The sequence below is a fragment of the Malus sylvestris genome, chromosome 13, assembly GCF_916048215.2.
Source record: "Malus sylvestris chromosome 13, drMalSylv7.2, whole genome shotgun sequence".
In the NCBI taxonomy this organism is placed as follows: domain Eukaryota; kingdom Viridiplantae; phylum Streptophyta; class Magnoliopsida; order Rosales; family Rosaceae; genus Malus; species Malus sylvestris.
In genome coordinates, this window is record NC_062272.1 from 365,375 (window position 1) to 372,375 (window position 7,001).

Below are 7,001 nucleotides of genomic sequence, written 5' to 3' on the forward strand. Positions count from 1 at the left end.
CAACTATTTACAATGCAACACATTGTGCATAATCTTGTAGGAATGGGCTAAAATGATCAAAAATCAAAATGCAATTGCTAAACTAGTCTAAATTATTAATGTCGTATTAAAAAATTGATCATTTCAGCAGTTGAAAATTGTAATACGATCATTGTTACCAATTTCCATATATGATATATGCCTAAACCATTCAAAAAGTGAGGTTTTTAATCTTTTTTGGCCGTTTTCTTTCTTTTCACCTCTGCTTTATGCTCCAAACATAGTGAGCAGTACAAATTCAAAGGTGTTGCAACATTTTTGTTAACTCCTACGAAAAATATTTCCCAAAACTAAAAATTACAATTTTTTCACAAAAATTGTAAGTTATATTTTCCAATCAATTTTGAAGATTATTACAATATTTATTATAAGCTAAAATTCGAATCATTCTACTCGTATCACATGTTTCCGAAAATTAATTTAGGACATTCCGAAGATTTTCGAGACCTACAAATTTCTTTGGGGGCTCCGCTAGTAGTTTATAATATTTTTTCTATTTTTCAACTTTAAAAATTAATAAAAAATAGTTTCAGGACTTAATAAATGTTAGGATCACATCCAAAGGTCTTGTAACATATTCCTTAGCTCCCATGCAAAATATTTCCTAAACAAAAATTTTTCATTTTTTCACAAAAACTGTGAGTTATAACCCACGTTATCCAATCAACATGAGAATTTATACAAAATTCAAGTCATTCTCATCATATCACATTCTTCCTAAAATTAATTTTAGGACATTCCCAACATTTTTTACACTTATAAATATATATGGGGAGCCCTCTATTAGTTTATATTTTTTCTCTTTTTTACATGAAAAATCAATAAAAATTAATTTCAGGGCCCAATAAATTGTAGGATCATATTCAAAGGTCTTACAACATTTTTTTTTAACTCCCATGCAAAGTATTTCCTAAAACTAAAAATTAAATTTTTTTTAAAAATTGTGATATAACCCATGTTTTCCAATTGATTTCGAGAATTTTTACGAGACTCATTATAAGTCAAAATTCGAGTCATTCTCGTGGTACCCCATGTTTCGTAAAATTAATTTTAGGACATTCCAAACATTTTCAACACATAAAAATATATTTACGGGACTATTCATTAGTTTATGTTTAATTTGAATTTTTCAACTTTAAATAATCAATAAAAAATAATTCCGGGAACAAATAAATGACTGAATCACATCAACAGGTCTTGCAGCATTTTCTTTTAACTCCCACGCAAAATATTTCCTAACACTAAAAATTTCAATTTTATTAATAAAACCTCCGAGTTATAACCATGTTTTCCAATCAATTTGAGAAATTTTTACAATATTCATTATAAACCAAAAGTTGAGTCATTCTCATCATACCGCATGTTTCCTAAAATTAATTTTAGGACATTCCGAAGATTTTTGGCACCTACAAATTACTTTGGATCCCCACTATTAGTTTATATTATTTTTTCTATTTTTCAATTTTAAAAATCAATAAAAAATAGTTGCGGGACCTAATAAATGGTAGGATCTCATCAAAAGATCTCACAACATTTTTCTTAACTATGACGCAAAATATTTTCTAAAATTAAAAATTTCAATTTTTTTCACAAAATTGTGAGTTATCACCCACACTTTTCAGTCGCTTTTGAGAATTTTACAAGAATCATTACAAGCCAAAATTTGAATCATTTTCATCGCATCACATGTTTTTCTAAAATTAATTTTGGGATATTCTAAAGATTTCCGACACCTACAATCTCTTTGGGTCCCCGTTATAAGTTTATATTATTTTCAATTTTTTTAACTTTAAAAATCAATAAAAACTAGTTTCGAGACCTAATAAATGGTAGGATTATATCCAAAGGTTTTGCAATATTATCCATAACAACCAAGCAAAATATTTCCTCAAACAAAAAATTTCAATTTCTTTCTCAAAAACTGTGAGTTATAACCTACACTTTTTGACACACCCTGACCTAGATCAAGGCATGATGGCCGTCACGTGAGAGTGACGTAACCATGTGCATAGTGCGAAAGCAATAAAGATATAAGGAAATACGAATAAACAAAAACCAAATCAACTAGAGTACTAGATAAGATAAGGTGTTAATGCGAGATTAAGTGTGAAATACATCATCAAGGCATAAATAGCCTATGTGTAGTCCGACTGGACAAGTACTAATTATACAACACCCAAAGGTGATCCTACATTTATGATGTTCTGTCAGAACCACCGTCGAAATCCCCGAGAGCCACCAAAGCACTTCTACCTAAAATCTGGATGGGCACAAAACATAAAGTGTGAGTGGGCAAAAACAAAGCTTTTCAAAATCATTTCATTTCTCAAAAATTCTAACCCATCGCCGTAAACCCTGTATAACTTCCCAGAAATATAATATATGTTATATCAAAAATCATGCTCAGGATGAAAATCCATAGAAATATACCATGCCAAAGTATCTCAATGAAATGCCATAAGTAATCCAACTAAAATATATCAATGCAAGATATCATATCAGCCGGATCCAACTAACGTTACTTGCACGGCTGAGTATATAGCTCATAACCAATCTCAATCATATCAAATCCTGCACGCGAGTCGGAACCACCTAAAGTGGTCTGTACGACAAGACTAGGTGTAAAATAAATATGCTCTAGCGCTACGATCACGTGAAGACTGTGCGAATGATCGCGGGTCACCTACGAGTCGGAACCACCTAATGTGGTATGTACGACAAGCCTGTGCACCTAACTTGGATCCAAGGTGAGCATATGGTGCGGGAGGTGAACATCACGTGAATGATTGTGCCCTAACTCTGGGCGGGAGCACTAACACCGGAGTGCAGGTTTATGAGCTCTCAATATATCACATCATATCTCACATAACTGAATTAATCTCATATCTTTAATTCATGAACTTACCTGGCACTTACCTGTGCGTCCGCAACACCAATCATAAACATATGCAACTACTAATGCATAAATAAAATAGGCAGATACTTTGCATGACATTTCAAAACGTATAATTATTCAATTTTATTTTTTGGGAAAAATATCAAGTATATATAGGTATATACGGAAAACCAAAAGCACACTCACTGGTATGTCGAAGGGTCGTAGCCCCCAAGCCTCGATTGATGACGCTCGTCCTCCGGATAGGTCTCACCTATATGCGAAATAACTAAATAAACGTTATTTAAAGCACATACACAAAACGAGGAAATAACTTCTCACACATTGCTCAAATGGGGTATTTGAATATACCACCATGACCCACTTAACCTTAGGAACATCCCCATATTTTTAGAAAAAAATTTTGAGCACTCATGCCCCCTCACAAGCTGGCCAAGGCACGGCCAGACGGGCAGGCACGTGCCTGGCACACCAAACGGATTCCCTAATGGCGTTAGGGAATATTCTGTTAAAAACAACATATACCGTTAGAATTACTTGACGACGTTAGAATATTCCGTCAACTTTGACGGAATATTCTCCTCCTTCTTCCTTGGTTTGTAGGAGTCCTGTGTCGGTGCCGCTGCGATCGCCGGAAACTGGAAAAATATTGAAACCTTCATATCTTAACCAAATTTCATGAAATTTGTACCAAAATGAAGCTCATGATGCAAGGAACAAAACCTTACAAACTTTGAGCCCCAATACTCACGGGAACTTGCCGAAGAAAGCACGATACTCCGGCCACTTCAACAACTCTTAGAACCAGAGTCTCCCGACATCCAAAACACTCCAAAATTACTCCCTGAGCTTCGTGAAGACGTCCTAAAGCTTCCTAGAACCTTAAAACTCCCTGAAAACTTCACGATCAAGATCCCATGAACAGTGCACCAAATCGGGGTTTCTGGTTCTCGGACTTTTGAAGGTTTCATGTCCAACAAATGACATAGATGAGCTTCTGGACTTGCAAGGAACACAAAGACCACTTCCCCAGCTTCGATCCGTGATTGGAAGTGAAGGTTTGAAGTCTGTCCGTACGCTTGTACGGAAAATGGAAGAAAACCGAGAGAGGGTCAACGAGATTGGTTGGTGTGTGTGTGTGGTCCAGCTTTGGGTTACTAACAACCACTAAAACCGCTAACTTTAAGTTCCAAAACTTAGGAACTAACTAGATTAGTCTATAACCCAAACTCAAACCATAACACTATATAATGAGCTCAACGTCCAAGGGTAATTTAGTCATTTCACGTCATCAATAAAAATAATTCGGGATGGGTTGTGACACTTTTCTATCGATTTTGGGAATTTTAGTATTTTAGAAGAATCATTATAAGCCAAAATTCAAATCATTCTCGTCGAATCACATGTTTTCTAAAATTAATTTTGTGACATTCTAAAGATTACCGACACCTACAATCTATTTGGGTCCCCATTATAAGTTGATATTATTTTCATAAAAATCAAGAAAAACTAGTTTCTAGACCTAATAAATGGTAGGACCATGTCCAAAGGTCTTGCAATATTTTTCTTAACTCCCACGCAAAATATTTCTCAAAACTAAAAATTTCAATTTTTTCCCAAAAACTGTGAGTTATAACCCATATTTTCCAATTGATCTTGGAAATTTTTACAAGAATCATTATAAGCCAAAAGTCGAGTCATTCTTGTCATACCGCATGTTTCCTTAAATTAATTTTAGGACATTGCATAGATTTTTGACACCTACAAGTCTCTTTGGGTCCTCACTATTATTTGTATTATTTTTTTTCTATTTTTCAACTTAAAAATCAATAAAAAATAGTTTTGGGACCTAATAAATGTTAGGATCTCATTTAAAGGCATTTTCCTTAACTACCACCAGAATATTTCCTGAAACTAAAAATTCCAATTTTTTTTTCTTCACAAAACTATGAGTTATAACCTACGCTTTTCAATCGATTTTGAGAATTTTACAAGAATCATTATACGCCAAATTCGAATCATTCTCGTCGTATCACATGTTTCCTAAAATTAATTTTAGGACATTTTGAAAATTTTCGACACTTACAAATCTCTTTATGTCCCCGCTATTAGTTTATATTATTTTTTCCATCCATGCAAAATATTTCCTAAAACTAAAAATTTCAATTTTTTCCCAAAAATTGTGAGTTATAACCAACATTCTCCCATTGATCTTGGGAATTTGTACAAGAATCATTATAAGCCAAAAGTCGAGTCATTCTCGCCATAGAGCATGTTTCCTAAAATTAAATTTAGGACATTGCGAAGATCTTCGACACCTACAAGTCTCTTTGGGTTCCCACTATTAGTTTGTATTATTTTATTATTTTTCAAATTTAAAAATCAATAAAAAAAATAGTATCGAGGCCTAATAATGTTAGGATCTCATCCAAAGGTCTTGCAACATTTTCATTAACTACCACGAAAAATATTTCCTGAAACTAAAAATTCCAATTTTTTTCACAAAACTGCGGTTATAACCCACACTTTTCAATCGATTTTGGGAATTTTACAAGAATCATTATACGCCAAATTTGAATCATTCTCGTCGTATCACATGTTTCCTAAAATTAATTTTAGGACATTCTGAAGATTTTCGACACTTACAAATCTCTTTGTGTCCCCGCAATTAGTTTATATTATTTTTCCATCTTTCAACTTTAAAAATCAAGAAAACATAGTTTCAGGACCTAATAAATGGTAGGACCACGTCCAAAGGTCTTGCAATATTTTTCTTAACTCCAACTCAAAATATTTCCTAAAACTAAAAATTTCAATTTTTTTTTTCCAAAAACTGAGAGTTAACCCACATTCTCCAATTGATCTTGAGAATTTTTACACGAATCATTATAAGCCAAAAATCGAGTCATTCTTGTCGCAACACATGTTTCCTAAAATTAATTTTAGGATATTGTGAAGATTTTCGACACATACAAGTCTCTTTGGGTCCCCACTATTATTTTGTATTTTTTTTTCTATTTTTCAACTTTTAAAAATCAATAAAAAATAGTTTCGGGACCTAATAAATGTTAGGATCTCATCCAAAAGTCTTGCAACATTTTCCTTAACTACCACGCATAATATTTCCTGAAACTAAAAATTCCAATTTTTTTTTTCACAAAACTGTGAGTTATAACCCACACTTTTCAATCGATTTTGGGGATTTTACAAGAATCATTATACACCAAAATTCAAATCATTATCGTCGAATCACATGTTTTCTAAAATTAATTTTAGGACATTTTGAAGATTTTCGACACTTACAAATCTCTTTGTGTCCCCACTATTAGTTTATATTTTTTTCCATCTTAAAAATAAAGAAAACATAGTTTTGGGACCTAATAAATGATAGGGAGTTTTAACGAAAATCCCACGGTACTGTTCACTTTAATGAAAAATCATATTTTTACACTAAAAAGTCAAACCTGGTACTATTCACTTTACCCTTTATTTTGTCCTTATCATTAAAACTCAAAGTTTTCAATCATTTTTCATTAGTTTTCCTTAAATGATAAGACCACGTCCAAGGGTCTTGCAATATTTTTCTTAACTCCCGCGCAAAATATTTCCTAAAACTAAAAATTTCAAATTTTTTTTCCCAAAAACTGTGAGTTATATAACCCACATTCTCTAATCGATCTTGGGAATTTTTACAAGAATCCTTATAAGCCAAAAGTCGAGTCATTCTCGTCATAGCGCATGTGCCCTAAAATTAATTTTAGGACATTGCAAAGATTTTCGACACCTACAAGTCTTTTTGGGTCCCCAATATTAGTTTGTATTATTTTTGTTTTTCAACTTTAAAAATCAATAAAAATAGTATCGGGACCTAATAAATGTTAGGATCTCGTCCAAAGGTGTTGCAACATTTTACTTAACTACCAAGCAAAATATTTCCTGAAACTAAAAATTTCAATTTTTTTTCTTCACAAAACTGTGAGTAACCCACACTTTTCAATCGATTTTGGGAATTTTACAAGAATCATTATACGCCAAAATTCGAATCATTCTCATCGCATCACATGTT